At 40.4% G+C, this 20,931-nt stretch overlaps 1 long non-coding RNA gene across 1 annotated transcript; it reads right to left on the reverse strand.

Moving 5' to 3' along the window:
- Positions 1-20,058: 20,058 nt before the first annotated feature.
- On the reverse strand, positions 20,059-20,451 carry LOC121757175. Its single transcript, XR_006041179.1, has 3 exons — positions 20,400-20,451; positions 20,269-20,328; positions 20,059-20,189 (listed from the first exon to the last, which is right to left on the reverse strand). It is a non-coding gene; the product is annotated as an uncharacterized LOC121757175 (long non-coding RNA).
- Between the last annotated feature and the right edge of the window lie 480 nt (positions 20,452-20,931).

The raw sequence follows: 20,931 nt of genomic DNA on the forward strand, positions 1-20,931 counted from the left end.
GAACCATCCCTATAATTATAGAATTCAAATTGTTGTTAGGTTTCAAATTTAGAAACGAAATAATTCTTTAAAATTTGTTAACAGATTACAACATTGTATTCGTGGATTCAGTTATAATTTGAAAATTCATTATTGAATAATTACTTGAATGACTTGATTTTTATGTATAATGTCATTAATATCAAAAGCTACATAATATGTATAAATTCCAATGTGACAGTGACTACTTAGTTTGTATATCTCGGTTAGACAAGCAATACACATTCTGTGATTATTTTATACTGAATTTTGATTGAGGTTTCAATATCCCCATGATCTTAAAGTCTCTACATTGGTGTTGAAGTATTTTATACAATTATTATAAAATCCATAATAATATTTCCGGACATTTAATATTGCCATTGATTGGTATCTATAAGTATGAGGAATAACGACCTTTTGTTGTATGGGTATGGGGATTAACCGAAAAGGTGTAAAGTAAATTTGAGATTATTGCTTCAATGGCCTTCCATTTCATTTTTCAAAATTTATTATACATTTATTCGTTACTCATTTCATAGAAATACAATGGCGGAAATTATTGTCATTCATTTTCCAAAATTTGATAAACAATGTAACGCTTAGGTTTTAATAATAGGTGAAGAAAGTGAAAAAGTTTTGAGTAGTTATCTTCTATTTTTTGGACTATAAATATATGACATTTGGTAATTTATTCACTCACATATTTTTTCCATCACGTTTTTCACTCCCTCCATATTTTCCAATACTCTTCATATTGTTTAACATGAAGTTATGATATTCTTTTTATTTTTTTTCTATTATTAAAGTTTGTTTTAAGGTGATCAACAAAGTAAAATTGAACTGGGACTGAGGGAGAATTTTATTGATATTTAACTCATTTATTGGTCATGATGAGTATATTTTAATGTTAAGGGTGTAGTTTCAAGGTTTGGGTTTTTAGTGTATAAGGTTACTATATTGCAATGAAATGAAGATCGACTAGGATACTATATAGTACTAATTTAAATGGATACAGAATACAAAAAAGATTACACACAATTTTGTGACAATATTATTATGCGTCGGCGCGTTTATAATTCAAAATATAATTGTAAAACCGTTTTTAGGTTTGAAAAGCCATCGTCTAATTTCAAAACTTGCAATACTACCAATTTGTTTTCCGAATCAAAACTTGATCTTGTGCATTAAAACCTAAGATTATTTCAAATACATTATTTAAATAATGAAGTTACAATTTTGTATTCGTGAAGAAAACAAAATTACTTGATTTTTTAGTATAATATCATTGATAAAAGCTATACTATTTTAAATGGGTACATAAGTACTATACTCCAAAATAAAACAAATTAACTCAATATATACATGTAAAATAATCATGCATCAAATAATAAATTAACTGAAATGTACATTTTAAAATAAATCTTATCAAATTAGTACTGTAGTACAATGTATTCAACATAAATTCGTGGATTAATATAATTAAAAATGTTGATGATTGAATAAGAACGTGATATCGTCTCTATATTTTGAATTGTTTCATAATAAAACAAACACGAAATTAGTTAGAACTAAGAGCATCCTTAACGCTAGGGGTCGGGCCGCACCTGGGTCCCGGCCCGCGTCACGCAGCGTTGGAGGAGAGGGAGTTGCGGCCCAAGCCGGTCTCAGGGCCGCAGTTGCGGCCTGAGGACGCGCCCGGGGTCCGGTCCGTCCCTGAGTTGGAGCCTCCTGGGCCGGGCCCCCAAACCCCCAATTTTTTTTTCTTTTTTTAAATTTTTAATTTTTTGCCTATTTATACCCATATCTTCAACATTCTTCCACCAATTTCTCATTTCTATCCTCTAAATTATTTCAATATTTTTTCTAGGCCTTGTAATTTTTTATTTTCTAGGGCTTAATAAATTTGTTTTTCTAGGATTTGTAATTTTCTTTTTTCGACTGAACAATGATTTTTTTTCGGTTTTAATTGTTCGGCGTATTGCATTTACGAGTAAAATAGGTTGAAGTTGTGAATAGTGCAATTTAATAGTTGTGGCCCGGGATGGAGCCTGCAGGGTTAGAGCATTTGTGGTCTGGGACTCAAATTTAGGGGAATGATGACGTGAAGGGAACTTGGGGCCTGAATCCGGGCCGGGGTTAAGAATGCTCTAATATATTTAAATTTTAAATTGTATAAAATCTAAATGATTTTTATAATATAGTACTATAAGTTGATTTAATTATATAATAATTTATTTGTTTTTTATCTTTAACCCAAAAATATAACTAAATGATAAAAAAAACTACACACAAGATTAGGATTTTAGATTTTTTTAATGTTAATAATTAGTTTTATTTCAAAAATAAGAAAAAGAGGAAGGAAAGGGGAAGAGAAAGAAATCCATGAAAAAGAACGATAGAGGCAACAACACATAAATTTAAAGTTAAACAATTAATACTTTGTTTATTTTATAAAATTGGATTGAGTAGGCTTTGAACGGATCATCTATTCGAATAATTTAGCTATCATCTATTCGAATAATTTAGCTTATGCTTTTAAATGAATCAATTCTAACTCATAATGACTTATAGTTAGTAGATACATTATATTTATTTATCATATACTTTTTAGCAAAATCATTTTTTTAATAAGTGCGAAGAAAATGAAATAGACCGTGAATAGCACGGGTGTGATACTAGTTTTTATTAAATTTGAGATTCCAGAATTTTGAATGCTAAAAATGGAAATCAATTTATTTTGTATCCAACGCTTTGTCTATGTGCATGTCATGTGGTACTCAAATATGAAATACAGTATATGTGTATTATCAAGTTACATTCTAAGGAAAAGTAATCTTATATTCAGTTATTATATTTCAAATATTAAATTTACGTGTTTGGGGGAGATACGAAAAGTAATCTTATTTTCAGTTATTAAATTTCTGTTTTTAGTTTAATTATAACAAAATAAGAAAGTAATCTATTCCTATAATATGGATAGTTACGTAAAATTTAATTATTTTTTTCTCCATTCCAACTATGTGTTCCCTTGTCGAATCCAGGATTTTTAACATTGCCTCTATTATTAATTTCGTTCTACCGCCTCTATTATTTTTTCGATCTGGGTAATTAATATTATCAACTAATTTTCTTCATTCAACTGTTCAACTTACTCATCACATTCTCTAACTTTTTTATTAACTATGATACCGTAATTTAATTATCGAATTCTACTATTTCCTTTTTCATTCCAATTTAATCTCTATATGTGAGTGAAATTTACACGCACTAAAGGTGTCCCGATCTGGGCGTTTCATAATTTCTCTGGATTTGCTTCAATTTTTTTTACTGGTGTTGGTTTCTAATTGTGTATGTATACATGTGTGTGTGTTAAGAGCACAATTCTCTTAACAAAGAAATCCTGCGATTACACTCGCAACACACCAATCCGGCGCCCCGAACGTTGGGGTCGGCGGCTCAATTCGTGGCTGGCGCGGAGAACTTCCTCCGTCGGCAGTCTTCATAAGGAGTATTGCACAAGTAATGTGGGAATATTATTTCTTCATTCAATGAATAAAAAGATAACAACCTAGCCCTATTTATAATACTAGAATACTAGCTTAGGGAACAAGAAAACAAGATATGAAAATATACTATGAATCAAAAGATATGGGGAATAAAAAGATAACTAAATATTTGGGGAATCCTAAGATATAGGAGGATCGTAACAACTCCCCCACGGTTAAAATCCACCTTGTCCTCAAGGTGGGAACCATGGAACCACGGGCACAGTCGACGATAGCAAAAGCATTGAAACGTCACCTCCTGGATCAAATGCGATTAGGAACATGATCACCATCATTTCACTTATGACTCCCACCAACATTTCTACGCCGTCCCTTTCCTCTCTCGCCTTCGTCTTCACAAAATCATCCTCGATGGCTGGGACTTGGAGGAGGCTCCGGATCATGCACCGGCTCCTGACGCCGGCATCATTCCTACGCCCCCCAAACTGCTTGTCCTCCATGAATCGCTGCACAAGGACTCTTACCAGCTGGAACTCCGCAGCAGTGAGGTTGTAGGAACGCCTCTCATCACCATCTACTCTATCATCTTCATAATCATCATCAGAGTCCAAACACTTATGCTGTGAACAATTATCAACACATGATGAAGATGAATCAGTCACTCCCACCACATCCCAAAGCAAGTCCGAATCATCACTCATCTTCACAGAATGGCATTCCATCTTTGTGAACTCATCATCATCAAAAGTAGCCTTATCATGATTATTATCATCTACTAGAGATGATTTTGAATCATCAGCCTCTTCAAGAAAACTACCCATCCAGTTCGAGGAATCATTTTTTTCCCGATGAGCATCTGATTCTTGATCCAGGCTTGAAGAATGGCAGCCGGGAATCAATTCGATTTCATAGCAAAATTCTTCATCCACCATCTTTTCTTCAAACCCCATGATTTCAGGGCGCCAAGGTTGTGTGCTCGGGCGTGGGCTGCGCTGCTGCCGGAAGTGATCGGTTTGTCGCCTGGGTGTATCCCAACGACTAGGCAGACACTGTGGTGGCTGATCATAATCCGAGTATCCTTGCGATGCACGGTGAGGCGGTGGTTCCCAACAAGAGGGCTGCCATGACCGTGGTGGGTCGTAGGGCTGGAAGCTCGGTATTGGTCGGTTACCGGGAGGATCCCAACCGGAGGGGCGGTTGATGGGGGGGTCCCACGATGTAGGCTGTCGGTACCCCCGAAAACCCCTATCAAACTCCGTTGTGACGCGAGCTGCTGGTCTATCCCAGCTCGTGCGAGGCCACGAAGCAGTGTGCGCGCGATATGGAATCGTGCCAGAGCCAGGCTGTGCGAGCCCTGCCTCTCGCCTGTTTAAATCACGACCCGTGCCCCTACGCCGGCGGACATCCCCACAACGGACACGCCTGTCGTGATTGAAAACTGGGGGGCCGTCCTCGTCGGTCGGCCAGACGTCTCCCTGGGAACGATACCCATCGACGTCCCCGTCGTCCGAAAAATAGGGTTGATCCGGTTTGGGAAGGCGTGTGGCCTTCAACCTATCAACCCTTCTATCCCTCGCATCCAATTTAAATTCCAATTGATCAAATCTTGCCATAATTTTGTCGAGCGCTGACAAAGTAGGTACGAGCGCCCCCGATCCATTGCGCAGCGCGCTGCTTGACTCCGGGTCGTCTCGTCGTATCCGCTGCCATCCGTCACCGAGGTAGCCACTCGCCGTGAAGCGTCGGGGCTGATCGGCCATGGTTGAGCTCTGGATGAAAGCACCAGTTGTTAAGAGCACAATTCTCTTAACAAAGAAATCCTGCGATTACACTCGCAACACACCAATCCGGCGCCCCGAACGTTGGGGTCGGCGGCTCAATTCGTGGCTGGCGCGGAGAACTTCCTCCGTCGGCAGTCTTCAAGGTTTGATAAGGAGTATTGCACAAGTAATGTGGGAATATTATTTCTTCATTCAATGAATAAAAAGATAACAACCTAGCCCTATTTATAATACTAGAATACTAGCTTAGGGAACAAGAAAACAAGATATGAAAATATACTATGAATCAAAAGATATGGGGAATAAAAAGATAACTAAATATTTGGGGAATCCTAAGATATAGGAGGATCGTAACAGTGTGTTTGTTCATCCACACCGATAAAGAAGAAAATTTAACAATTGCATGATTTAATGATTAATTTTCTTCATTTATCTTTCTCCTTTTAATGAAATTTATGTGTGATTACCATTTCATAAAAGATTTTGGACACTATGTATTTAGAGACTTGTTAATTGATGTTCTACATCGTATATTTAATGAGCTTTAGAGCATCCTAAATGACGGATTTCCCGGCGGACGTCCGCTGCGGACACTGCAGTTCCACGGCTTTCCGGCGACGTTCGTCGGGACGTCCGCCATTGCGGTGCCACGACGGACGTCCCGATTTTTTAATTTTCTTTTAAAAAAAACTCTATATATATGGCTAGTTGAACTTCATTTCATTCGCACCACTTGTTTTAACGAGTTTCTCTCTCTACTTTCGTTTCTTTTGAAGATAAATGGAGCACAAACGCCGACGTTTCCCGTTAGAGATGGGGGAAATGCCGGCGGAAGTGCACCGATGTCCGGGATGATGCCCGGAATGGTGCCGATGATGCCCCAACCCCAAATGGCGGGGATGATGCCCGTGTACTACAATATGTACCCCCTTGGTGTGCAAGGATGAGTGGGATGATGCCCCAAATGCCTGGGATGATGATGCCCGGGATGATGTAGGGCATGTCTGCCGCTGCGGAGGGTAGCAGGCTGGGGGGTCCCCCAATCACCTGGGGACAATGTTTATCGCCCCTACATGGATTTATTGTCTAGCCAGAGTACTCCTCTGGAGACTCAGTTCACCGGCATTGAGACTTTCTCTTTTGAGGAGTTAGGGCTATCTCCGGTCAGGGAGTCTCCCACTGAGATGGCATCGGCGGTAGGGAGGACGAGGGGGGGGGGGGGAAGCCGGCGGGAGAAAGAGGACCATCTGGAGCATAGGAGAGTGCGTCGCGCTGGTGAAGGCCTGGGTCGGTGTAGTCGAGGATCCTTACATCGGGGCTAACCAGCATATCGACAGAATGTGGTGGCACATTAGCCAAAGCTACCTCCAATTCAAACCGTCAGGTGGGAAGCCTCACGATGGAAAGCAATGTCGGAAACAGTGGGAGCGGCTGAGGAGGCACCTCAGCCGATTTGCCGGCATCTACCAAAACAACTTCCGCACGGCAACCAGTGGCATGTCCGCCGAGGATGTGAAGGTTTTGTCCATGCAGCAGTACCCCGACAGTTCTTTGGGTTTCGGGGAATTCAAATATTGGGAAGTCTATCTTGTGGTGTAGACTTCCGTCAAGTTTAGTGCGGGTGTTGAAGCAGGCTGGCCGAAGTGGACGAAGATCAATGCCTCCGGCGAGTGCAACAGCAGTGCCGGTTCCCATGACCTCCCCGACGCCGAGGCAGAGTTCCCGACCCCTCAATCGTCTTCCCGCCGCCGTCGCGCTGTTGGGAAAAAGGCCGCGATGCGGATGGCTAGGGGAAGCGCCAGCGGGTCCCATGAGGTCCAATCGGAAGCTCCTTCCCAGCTTAATCCCGAGCTCACCCATCTTGCCCGAGTGCAGCAAACGCAGAGCCTGCTAGACACCATGGACAAGTGGCATGCAACGACTGACCCCTCATACAAGATGATGCTGAAGGATGCCATCGACAGTATGAGGCGCGATTTAGGGATGCCACCCTTGCCCGGGAGTGACGCCGGTACTGACACCGGGGACGACAAGGAGTGAGGCGGGGGCCACGTTTGTCGAAGCTTTGGGTTGTAATTTTTTTAACTATGTATTTAAAAAAAATAATTATGTATGTTTTGTTTTACTATTTAAATAAAATCGTTGCATTTTCCCCGTATTCGTGTCGAAATTTTAATTCCGTAAATTACATATTTGTGAATTTGTGAATTTTTATTATTGTGGATATCCGCCGGGATGTCCTTGGGTATGTCCGCCATTGTGCAGTAGGATGTCCTTATGACATGGCAGTGTAGTGAGAGGTTCTTATAACGTGGCAAAATGTGTTTTTAGGAAGTACGCCGGGAAGTGGGAACATACGCACCAATGTGGATGCTTACTCTAGGGAGAATCTGCAATCAATAATGATTATCATTATCTATCTTTTTCCTTTTTCCATTATTATCATTATCTATCTTTTTCCTTTTTCAATCAATAATATTTTACTACTCCATTATCTTGGTTGTGGTAATAAGAATGTTTTATTATAATTATTATCATCTAGTAACATTTTTCATTTTGTGAAATAAGAAGAGTTGATTTGAGAATTGAGATAGCTCATGGAAATGATATAATCAAATAATATGTCTTTTTTTTTAATATCTTTTTGCCGACTAAAGTCACTGAATAGATTATTTGTTATTTATTTTTATAAATATTCTATTTCTGATTTCATGCAAATAATAATTTAATTTAATAGAGATTTTCATCCAAGAAAGATGTGTTGTTCTTTTGAGTAGATTCATAGAGAAATCATCCTTGTGAGGTGAATGTTCTTCATACTTGTAATCTAGAGCTAGCAAAGTGTTTGTTTGTAATTCATTCCGAGTGCATCAAATCAATACAAATCCATCTCTTCATCCGTAAAACTTGGTGGTGTGTCTTGTGCGTGTTTTTGTTCTTGATCCATTATATTTATAATTATTTACCACTGAAGCTTTATTTTCATCTGGTCCGATGAGGGAAACCATCCATCGATCTGAACCGTTGAGGCATTTAAAGGAAGCCGAGTTAATACGGTTTTTGGGATCAAACCATTCTTTTTGAGAAGGCACCATATAAAAAAAGGGATCCAAAGCAGTGGCTAACACACACTACACGTTTTGTTCATCAAAAAAGAGAGACTAGTTTGTATTCTTCACTTGATTAATTCATGTGAGTGAATTAGATTAGAGGTGAAATGGAAGAAGTTCTTGAGTGATCCTGTGTATTTTGTAATCGTCTCATCATCTCTTTTGCTCGTGGACCTATGTTTTACAACCGAACCACATAAATCTTAATTGCTTCCTTCCTTCCTTTTGTTTTTCAATCTATTTCAGGGAACAATGTAACAATTTTAAATGTTGACAAAGATCTCAATTTCTCGATGTTTGATTAGGTAATTCTGCTTTATTAGGAGTATTACATTACCTAAGAGCATCTCCAATGGCGGCGAGCGAGCCGGCTAGCCGATTTCCGGCGCTCGCCGGTCCGCTCGCCGAACCATTGGAACCGGCGAGCGCCATTTCGGCAAAGAAATCAGCTAGCTTTGGCCGATTCGCGAGCGCTCGCCGATGCGCTCGCCTGTCCGCTCGCCGCCATAGCGGGCTCAGGACCGGAGAGCGTTCTGCGAGCGAATTTAATTTTTTTTTTAAATTTTCGAAACACTATATGTACGCGATTTGCACGTCATTTTCATTCACACCACTTGTTTTAACGAATACTCTCTCTATCTTAATTTCTGTACAAGATCAATAACGCGAAATGGAGAACAACAACGAAGGTACTCCATTGACGAGCGGGTCTCAAACTCCCCCGGTACTCGTGGGAGCTGGATGGGGTCCAATGCCCGGGTAATACAACATGTACCCGTGGCAGCAGATGATGCCCGGGATGGCACCCGGGGGGAGTATGCAGGGGTGGACCCCCGGGATGCAGATGATGCCGGGGTGGGGTCCCGGGATGCAGATGATGCCGGGAGGGGTACCGGCGACGCAGGGGACGCCGGGGGGGGAGGGAACGTCTATCGCCCCAGTTTTGATTTTTCTACTGATTCTTTTCACACATCGACCCCAACGGAGGCGCAGTTCACGCAATATGAGACTTTCTCCGTAGAGGAGTTGGGGTTTGATCTTCTCGGTGTTCCGGAAACTCCCGTTCAAACGGGGGGAGTAGCAGGGTCGGGGCCCCGCAAAGAAGAAGGGCAAGGGGAAGGACAAGAGGGTCGGCCAGTCGTCGCAGCCGGTTGAGGACATCGCGCTTTCCAAGGCGTGGATGAGTGTCTGTGATGATCCTCTGACTTCAAACAATCAGAGGATCGTCAACATGTGGGCCAAAATTGCTGCAGCCTACATGAGATTTTGCCCGGAGGGGTGGCCGCGCACCGGGGAGGAGTGCCGGAAGGGGTGGGACCGAATCAGGGCTGGGGTCTCCCGATTTTCAGGCTTGTACGCCAATGCCCTCCGCATGTAGAGCAGTGGCCAAACGGAGGATGACTGCAGGAGGATAGCGGAGAAAGCCTTCCCCCAGCCCGGGTTGTATAAGGAGTTCACCTACTGAAACTGCTACGAGGTGCTGAACAACTCCGAGAAGTTCCGGGCAGGTGTCGACGCTGGCTGGCCGAAGAAGCAACGACTGAACTATACCGGTGATTACAGCGGCAGCGGCGGCGGTTCCCACGACCTCCCCGAGGATGCGGAGGAGCTCCCGTCCCTGCCATCGTTCTCTCGCCGAACTCTCCCGGTTGGTAAAAGGAGGGCGCAACGGGAGGCGAGGGGGGGTGCGGGGGGTCCCAGGAGGTATAGTCGGCATCCTCCCTTGGCCAGTCGACAGAGGATCTCAAATTCTTCGCGCGTCAACAAACGCGCGCTCAGATGGCCAAGACGTTAGCCGAATGGCGGACGGCGACGGACCTCGAGGAGAAGAGTTTTCTTCATGCAATGCTCGTGAGCATGCGTGACGATTTGAAGACCGGGGGGGGCACCGGGGGTCCGGCGGATACGGAGGCGGCGGCGACGGTGATGGTGGCGAGGGGGGCGACGGAGATGAGGAGTGCGGCGGAGGTCGTGCTTTTTTTTAAATAATGTAATTTTTTTTAAATTAATGTATTTTTTAATGTAATTTTTTTTAATTAATGTATTTCTTATTGTACTTTTTTTAATTTAAATAATATTATTGAATTTTCCCGTATCTGTGTCGTACATTTAATTCCGTATTTTGTGTGATTGTCAATTATTTATTTTATATAATTAGGGGTGATGTGGCTAGGCTATTGCTGGGCTATTGTTGAGCTATTTGCTTGTCCTGATGATGTGACATGATGATTTTTAGTACTGATGATGTGACAGGAGAAGTTTTTGACAGGGCTATTACTGGGCGAAAGCCACTGGAGATGCCTAATAATAGGTATAACATGAATTGTGCCCTTTAGTTAATTTTTAGGCATGTAATTTCAATGATTGCTTCTTCTTTTTTTTCTTTACTCGTGTAAGCTAGAATAGATGGTTTATTTGTTTTAGCATCCTCAAGATAAAAATAGACTCTCACTTTGAAAGATCTTTGCTCACAAGTCCAATACTCCAATTGAATAAGGGCACCCGCAACGCTGTGCCGTTGCGGTTCCTATGCCGTTCCGGCGGAACGGTTCCGCGGCGGCACGCGTTGCAGGCTCCGTTCCGTCGCCATTCCGTGCCCATGCCGTTCCTATGCCGTGTCGCGTTCCGTTCCGAAGGAACGAGGAACGAAATGTTCCGCCACGCGCCGAGGCGACGTGGAGGCCTCCCATTCGACGCGTGAAGCCCACTCGCTGCCCCGCGAGTGGGCTTCGTCCCGATGACGCAATAATTCAATTTTTTTTTAAAAAATTTGAATTTAATAATTTTTTTTGCAACGGTAATGTGATCGTTTTTTTATATCCGTTTTGTATTTTTTTTATTTTTTATTTATTTATTTACTCTATAAATACTCCTATTTCATACTCATTTCAATCACAAACACACATCTATTCCTCTCTAAGGGAGAAGAGAGAGGAAGAGTCAGCGGCGACGGCGGGTGGCGGTGCTGAGGATGGCGGCGGCGGTAGCAGCAAGTGAAAAGGGGGGAGGGGAGTTCTCTCATTTTAGGCTTACGGTAGATTGGGGAAGATGAAATAGTATTTACATATGGGTTTTATTTTCTTGTTGTTGGGCTAATGAATTAGTTACTTGGGCTAAGGGAGTGAAAGAATTTAAATTTGAGCCCAATTCTTTTTAACAAATGGGGCTGCAGTAAATAAATGAAGGGAAGCCCAATCCTGAAATTTACCTATCCTTTCGGCTGAAAATAAAAGAGAGTCTTAGTCTAGTTTAGAAAATAATATCTTTTGGGAGCAAATATAATATTAAATTTTAGCCAAAGTTTAAGTTAAGGTTCAATTAATATTTTTATATGGTTTCATCTAATTGTATAACTAAGATAAAATAATTGATCTAGGAATTTATTTTAGAGTTTTACTTAATGAGTAAATTTTCAAAGTAAAAAGATACATAGATCCAATTTAGTCGAAGCCCGAAAATAGTAGATGAAGACGAATCAAATAATATATGAGCTTAAGAAATTTCTTAAAGATAAGTGAAGTAAAAAAAATGAGATTTATTATGAGGCATGCATTCTAATTTAAGTAGTTTTATCCTGGAGTCTAATTAGTGTATTATTATATTATGAAGTTTTCAAAAAGGTTACATTCGCAAGTAAAGTCGGAACGAAAGATTTAAGTAAGAAAAACTAAGCGATCAAGGTGAGCTTTCTTATACTAAAATACAAATCGTATTTTATGAAAACACGAACACATGTTCGTGATTTTAATGATGTTGTCTTGCCATAAATGTTTTGTGTATGATGCCTATCTGTTTGGCTAAGGCCAAGTGAATTATGATTGATGATATATGTGAATCGATTCGATTTTGAGTCCTGGTAGGGTGGTGTCCCTACTGGGAACCTCTGACCGTGAACGGCAGAGAAGGTGACCGAGGAAGGTGGCCACCTTTCCGGCACATGGAAACCTCTGACATGTTGGGCAGAGAAGGTGACCGTGTGAGAACACCATCTCAACGGCACAATGTGATCAGATATGGCTAAGTACAGGAAAAAGGGACTGCAGTCCAATGTGATATTTTTAGTAAGCTCGGGCCTTTTCAATAAAACCCCGAGTGTTACTGTGATGATGGCTTGACAATATTTTCGGATATATATGTGTAATTTTCGGCAATGTGTTCACTGAGTACTTTTTGTACTCAGCCCTGCATATATTTCTATATGTGCAGGTTAAGCAGCGAAGTGGTGGAGGAAGTGCTATTGAGACAAGACACTTAATTCAGTCAAATTTTGACTCTCGGAGGTTCATGTCTTCATACATGGAACCGCGTTCATTTGCTTCCGTTGTACATCTTAAAAGACTCAAGTCTATTTTGTTCAAAACTCTGATTTATTTTGAGCTATTCCCATTTGTTTCGGGCTGTGGTTGAGTTGTGTTGATTTTCCCCTTTCTTCCCCGCTTCTTTAATCCCCCCTAGTCGCGATCAACCGTGTTTTCTATCCTTAGAAAATGCGGTCGTGACAGAGTGGTATCAGAGCATTCTTTCTCGCTCTGAACCCAAGAGTCTTCTTTGAAAATCTTTGGTCTAGCCTTGTTCCACTAGACTGTCTAATCGATGAAAATGCTCGTAGCACTCCCACCAATCGCGCTCACTAAGGAAAAAGGTAACTTGTTCTTTTTCAAAAGAAAGTCAGCATGTTTAAAAGTTTGGAATGGAGAAATAACTCATGCAGTTAATTTGAGTGAACAGATGAAAATACTAAGTTTAAAGAAAGAGTCGATGTTTCTTGATTTGGTAGCGTGCTTAAAGAAAGAGTTAGTATGTCTTTTCTTGGCTAAAGACTATGAATGCATGAATAAAAGAGGTAACTTTCCTAATTGGAAAAAGGTACTGAAATATGAAAGTATAAAGTACATGAGTCTGGTACCAATTGTTGAAATGATGTCTCTTTTTGAGTTTGTGAAATGATACCTCTTTTTGAGTAGTCATTGAATCATGTTGCTAGAATGGGGAAATCAAAATTTCCAAGAACTTAGAATACTTAGTTATGCGTTCCTTCTAGAACACAATATGAACTCGAACTTAGAAATATAGTATGAAGATTTCTCGCTTTCCCGAGCGACGAAAAGAAAGTACGCGATAGAAAGAAACTTCGTCATGAGAAAAGCACTCCAACATAGAACATAACGATGTTTCTAGAAAGATGATGGAGGTTGGATGCCATTTTCTACATCCTAATGACATGAATAATCTGGGTTAACCATTGTCTTTCTTGACAATCCAATCACTCCAAAGGATCGTACCTTTGATCCAACTAAACGATATACACATACATAGCAAGAGAATGTGATTACAATGTAAACAAAGAACCTAGCTCTACAATACAAGTAAACAGAAACGACGTGTTACGAGGATGAACGTTATGACGAACCGGGAGTACCAAAGAGTCATAATCCCCACATATGGTCATCTGACGTGATTGTAAAGTGAAAATAGCTTGTGACCAAAGTTTCTCATAACTCAGTTACCATTCTCTATGAAGAATTAAATAAAGGAGTATAACCATTGTAGTTAACCAAGAAGATTTATCAGCAACGCTTACTTGGATTCCCATGAATTCCATTTCCTCGCATCCCCCTGATCAAAATACTTTTGTTGAATTAAGATCTTAAATGACTTCCTTTGCAAGGTAATTTGTCATTATTTTCTCTCTTCTATGTCAAGGTTGTGAATCACTTTCAGTTTTGAGCTTGCTCCCTCATGTTTTCCGATAACCTCCAGTGACTACAATCCTTCTTTACTCATTTTGTATAAAAGCAATACTTTGACTCTCTGAATTCTTGCCACCAAACTCCTATACTAGGAGTTACTTTATTTATAGCCATCAGAATGAACATGTTTACCTAAACTATTGTCTCTTCAATAATAATATATTCTTCAAAGATCATTAGTAGACTTTAGTGTTTTCAAATGATCTTGTTGACACTCTTTAATTTATAAAGAATAGTCACCTCTTCTTAATCCCACTATAATTATTCCATCATGCTTTGAGCTCTTTACCAACTTCAAGTCTAAAGTAATTTGCTCTCTTCCCAAACTAGTTGCTCTGGTTGTCTCCTCTACTAGTTAATTTCCGTGATTTGGTTATAAACTTTGTGAATTCATTAACGTGATATAGTATCACGATGTTGTTGACCCAAAATGGTAGTTCCTTGTTGTTCTTCTTTCTCAAATCCACTTGAACCCAATCATTTTCAGTCTTACTATATTGGAGCAGCCATCTAATGAGACCTTAAACCTTTTAATTTGACCCTTTGTGTTTTCAGACATTCTTATTAACAAGCTCTATGTTTTACATGAGTACTCTCATCTTCTGAATTCAAATATGACTGTTGTCTCTTGATTTGAGCTTTTCTGCAAGCTCCATGTAAAGCTGGCATATTGCTTCTCCCTTGGCTAGTTTTCTCTTGTTGTCCTCTTTATTAGTTAGTTTCTTCCCTGAACTGCTTATAAACTCTAAAAATTTCGTTGATATGATCTTCTATCACAGTGTTGTCGAGCAAATTGCAATTGTTTGTCTTTCCTTTTCTTTTCAAATCCATTTGTAACCAACCATCTCAGGTCTTCCTGTTATCACCTGGGGATATTTGAAACTTTTCTACTTCACTGTTCATTTTGCTTATATTATTGGCAACCTGTTATTGACATCTACATTCTATTCATCATACCCCCACTTTCGCAATTTATTCAATATGGCAAGCTCTTCCCATAATAAAAATTCCAATTCTATGGGTATGGCTCAAGCTCTTTAAAGTTGCATCTTTTCTGTTCTAGGAATGAGCATAATGAGCCCAATTGAGCCTAGTCTCTGCACTTTATGAAAACTGTTGTTGCAAGCTACTGGTGAGAGTTTGTGGTGAACCAAACAATTGAAATAATTATAATCGTTTTGTTTTCACGGTTACCTTGGAGCCTACACAAAGCAAAAACGATTCGAATATTTCTCTTGGAATCCCAAATTCAATTCCTATCAAAGTTAAAACGGTTAGATCAACTCTATATTTCCTCGCGTGAGACCCTCATGGGAGCTAGAAAAGAAAATGAAGGTGAAATATCCCGAGCTTTTTGTCTAAATACTCCCTAAATTTCAGGACGAAATTTCTTTTAAGGGGGGTAGAATGTAACAACCCGAACTTTCGTACCTTATTATTATTATTAGCCTAAAGATAAATAATAAGTGATCGTTGTAGTATTCGAAATCTGCCATTTTCATGTATAATAATTGATCTTGGAATTATAAATAATCGTTGCTTCGTTCTCGAACGAATATTTCAAGTAAAAATAAATAAATAAATAAATAAATAAAATAACACTAAATAAAAATTTATAATGTCCGGCATATCTCCGAAGTCCGCTAAATTACTATTATACAAATTTATCAAATCCTTATCTATTACAATTAGAGAAAAGTTCACGTAGCCCGTTCAACGGTCGTGCTCGCACTCCAAGAAAGTCCGGTACATCATTAGGGAATACTATGGACGTTATTTGTTTTCCTACACCAAAGCCACGAACTTGAAACGATTATACCTACACCAAAATTTAATAAACAAGTGAATAAATAAATAAACAATTACTTAAATCATTAAATAAATAAATAAAATAAAAAGAGGGTAGATTAAGTGGATCGAATTTTTTTCAATAGCATTTAATGCTGCATTTAATTAGAATGGCGGATCATTATCTCCTCCTGACAAAGGAGAATAATTTGAGATAGTAATGTGTAAGACAACTTTCTACCACAACTTGCTACACTGTTACTGTTATTTTCACTACCATCTTTTGTTAATATGCATATAGATATACAATCAGTTTTTTTTCTTTTTCACCATCACACCCCCTTATCTCTCTGCACACACCAACCCCACAAAACATAGAGGAGTTCGAAGAGGGAGATTGCTACAATCCAACAACACTTTTTCACCACAAAGAGGTAAACAACAAACCTTTTATTTCTTGCACATACGTACAAGCATATGCATATCTAAAGAGATTAGAATCTGCTCAAATCAGAAATCAACAATACACAACAAGTTTAACACCATGTTTCGCCATCAAATCAAAAATAGCAAGATAATTGTTTAAGGATCACCAAATTCACATAACATATAAATAATCCAATAATCCAAGTCCCACAACCAAGGTAAGCATGAATTAAGAATCTTATCTTAGAGGATGAATCTGCCGAATAACTTTAGGCAACGAGCTCTGCACTCCGTCGCCGACGATGGCGGCCCACGCTCCAAAAACACATCTGTTCTTTTTCATATCTTGAATCCGGAAATTTTGAATTTAATCAGCAAAGTTTTCATCAAAGAAAAATATATATAAAAGTAATAACTTTAAAAAAAAATGAAAAGAGAGGGGCGGAGGAACGAACTTTCCGACCACCCTACCTGTCGAGAGACGGCGTCGGCGGCTGGAGGGGGAGGTTCTCGGTGATGGCGGCGGGGACGCGAACCAGCGACGGAGGCGGATTCGCGGCGGTAGCGGATTCGCGGTGACGGCGGGAATCGGAGTGGAGAGAGAGAGAGAGGGAGGAAGCTGACAGAGAGAGAGTGCGCAGCTCTACTGCTGTCCGGAGACGGCCGGACTGCCGGGAGGAGGGCGGCGAAGCCGCTGCCTCTGCATGTCGGCGGTGAAGAGGGAGAGAAAAGAGAGAGAGAGGGAGAGAAGAGAGAAAGAGAGAGAGAGGGGAGAAGAGAGAGGAAGAGTCAGCGGCGACGGCGGGTGGCGGTGCTGAGGATGGCGGCGGCGGTAGCAGCAAGTGAAAAGGGGGGAGGGGAGTTCTCTCATTTTAGGCTTACGGTAGATTGGGGAAGATGAAATAGTATTTACATATGGGTTTTATTTTCTTGTTGTTTGGCTAATGAATTAGTTACTTGGGCTAAGGGAGTGGAAGAATTTAAATTTGAGCCCAATTCTTTTTAACAAATGGGGCTGCAGTAAATAAATGAAGGGAAGCCCAATCCTGAAATTTACCTATCCTTTCGGCTGAAAATAAAAGAGAGTCTTAGTCTAGTTTAGAAAATAATATCTTTTGGGAGCAAATATAATATTAAATTTTAGCCAAAGTTTAAGTAAATGTTCAATTAATATTTTTATACGGTTTCATCTAATTGTATAACTAAGATAAAATAATTGATCTAGGAATTTATTTTAGAGTTTTACTTAATGAGTAAATTTTCAAAGTAAAAAGATACATAGATCCAATTTAGTCGAAGCCCGAAAATAGTAGATGAAGACGAATCAAATAATATATGAGCTTAAGAAATTTCTTAAAGATAAGTGAAGTAAGAAAAAGGAGATTTATTATGAGGCATGCATTCTAATTTAAGTAGTTTTGTCCTGGAGTCTAATTAGTGTATTATTATATTATGAAGTTTTCAAAAAGGTTACCTTCGCAAGTAAAGTCGGAACGAAAGATTCAAGTTAAGGAAACTAAACGATCAAGGTGAGCTTTCTTATACTAAAATACAAATCGTATTTTATGAATACACGAACACATGTTCGTGATTTTAATGATGTTGTCTTGCCATAAATGTTTTGTGTATGATGCCTATCTGTTGGCTACGGCCAAGTGAATTATGAACGATGATATAAGTCGAATTCGGGTCCCAGTGAGGGTGGTGTCCCCGCTCGGACTAGTGTACACAAGCTACCTCTGACATGTTGGTCAGAGCAGGTGACCGAGGAAGGTGGCCACCTTCCCGGCACAAGCTACCTCTGTCATGTTGGGCAGAGCAGGTGACCGAGGAAGGTGGCCACCTTCCCGGCACATGAATGTAAGGTGACCGTGGGAGAACACCATCTCAACGGCACAATGTGATCAGATATGGCTAAGTACAGGAAAAAGGGACTGCAGTCCAATGTGAATATTTTTAGTAAGCTCGGGTCTTTTCAACAACACCCCGAGTGTTACTGTGATGATGGCTTGACAATATTTTCAAATGTATAGGTGTAATTTTCGGCAATGTGTTCACTGAGTACTTTTTGTACTCAGCCCTGCATATATTTCTAAATGTGCAGGATGAGCAGCGAAGTGGTGGAAGAAGTGCCATTGAGACAAGACATTTAATTTAGTCAGATTTTGACTCTCGGAGGTTCATGTCCTCATACATGGAACCGCGTTCATTTGCTTCCGTTGTGCATCTTAAAAGACTCAAGTCTATTTTTTTCAAAACTCTGATTTTATTTCGAGCTTTTCCCATTTGTTTGGAGCTATGAAAACTCTGATATATTGGAATTTTTACAAACAATTACTCGAGTCTTCATGATCGAGTATCTTTTCTTCTATGTATCAGCACTTGATTAGCCATGTCTTGCAACCAATATTTGATTTAATTTCCCCTTATTTCTTCCCCGCTTCTTTAGTCCTCCCCTAGTCGCGATCAACCGTGTTTTCTATCCTTAGAAAATGCGGTCGTGACAGGTTGTGACCGACCGGTAAAAGGTAGGGTGTTTTTAGTGAGTTCATGCGGCTGATTTTGGTTTTTTTTTCAATTGGGGTATTTTTTCCCTATCGCTGAGTTTCACATCGCAATTTAGGTAATGTATTGCCTTGTGACCGGTAAAAGGTATGGTGTTTTTTGCGAGTTCATGCGGCTGACGTTGGTTGTGTCTTAGGGTGTGTGTCATTCCAATTTTTGGGCATTCGTTTGTCAAACATTGTTGGTTACTGAGGTGTGACAACATTGTTGGTTAACATTTTCAAATCAGGTCCTTACTGCAATGTCTGCCTGTAGTTCACAATCTTTCGGCTCAAGTTTCAATTGGGATTGGCCGCGTCCTCAGACTGTGTACTGTCAGCATGATCTTGAGGCTGAGCTCGTGATATCAAGGTCGGCAGCTAATCCTGGGCGACGTTACTATCATTGTCCAATATGGAAGGAAGACGATTGCAGATTCTTTCGTTGGTTTGATTCGGGTCTATCGCCAAGCCAGGACACGTACTTTCAAAGAATCAAGCTCGAACGAGACAGGTTTGAAGAACAACTCCGATGCAAGAATAATGAGGTGTGTGATCTTGAAGAAAAATTGCGCAAGAACAGTGAGGAATGTGAAGAGTTGAAGTTAACTTTGAGCATGAAGACTGAGGAGTGTCAACGTGTTAGTGTAGAAGTTGTTAAAATCACCAAAATGTGTCGAAAAATGAAGATCTTAATATTGGTTTTATGTGTTGTAATTTTTTTCCTAATGTAATGGTACCACTTGTGCATCACCGAACTTATAAGGGGAATTTCGATAAGAGATTATTGTACACGATTGAAGTAGGTTCCCACTTGAAATTTAAATTATAATAACAACTTACGTACCCCGCTTTTTCGCGAAATACCACCGTAAGTACCCAGCTTTTGTTGAATACCACCCGATGGACAAAACTTCCTATAAAATAACATTTTGGGTACATAGTTAGACTATGTGCAGTACTCAATCAATTACTGAACACAGAAGAAGGTTCTAAACCAAAAGCATACACAAAAGTATACACTGAATTAATAGAACAAAAATACTGTTTGTCAAAAACAACCATACTTGATCCCACAGTTAAACCAACACTTAAACCATACTGTTTGTCAAAACAACCACACTTAAACTAACACCATTTTGAGACATTTCAGGTTCCCACACTTGATCCCCGCTAACATTCAATCCCGATCCCCGCGACGGCCACATCGTTGCGGCTGAGTCGTAGCGCGACGTGTGTTGGCCCTTGTACCAGTGGGATTGCTCTGCAACCAACAACAACACGGTCAAATTGACTACCAATGGATAGGAAACGAAAAGCGAAAAATTGATAATGGAAACTACCTCTTGGGTTGGACGCGTAGACTGACGTGTGCGAGGTCGTCCCCGACGAGGTTGATTGGTCTGTAACAAACAAGCCATTAACATACATGGCAACGGTTAGGGCATTAATATAACTAACGACATAATTGTACCTCTTGGTTTGGAGCAATGGTAGATGACTCATCCCTGACACCGCCATCCGTCATGGGAGGCTCACTTGGATGTGAACTCTCTCCAACTTCGGTTCGAGCATCAACACGGGGATCATTGGTGCATGTCCTCCTGTTATGACCCTCTTGTCCGCACCGACGACATCTGAGTACAAATGTTCGTCGGAGTGACTCGGATCCATCCGCATGATGACGAACCTGGGGCTCTTCACGCCTCACTTTCTTTGACCGTCCACGCTGTCGCTTCGTCCGTGGGGGTGCCAGTACAAATCCAACCTCAGTATTCTTGGGCCAGTTATCAATCCCATTAATTGGGAACAGGACATTCTCGTATAGAATCAACATTGTTGACCGCAAATAATAGCGGGAGACGTAATCTGATACATTCTTCCCATTCTTGTTAATTGTAGCAATGGCATGAGTGCACGGGATCCCAGTCAGCTGCCATGATCTGCACGAGCAAGTAAATTCACGCATGTTTACTACATACTGTCCTGCCGGTCCCGACACTTGG

This window comes from Salvia splendens, chromosome 1, assembly GCF_004379255.2.
Source record: "Salvia splendens isolate huo1 chromosome 1, SspV2, whole genome shotgun sequence".
NCBI classification, from domain to species: Eukaryota; Viridiplantae; Streptophyta; class Magnoliopsida; order Lamiales; family Lamiaceae; genus Salvia; species Salvia splendens.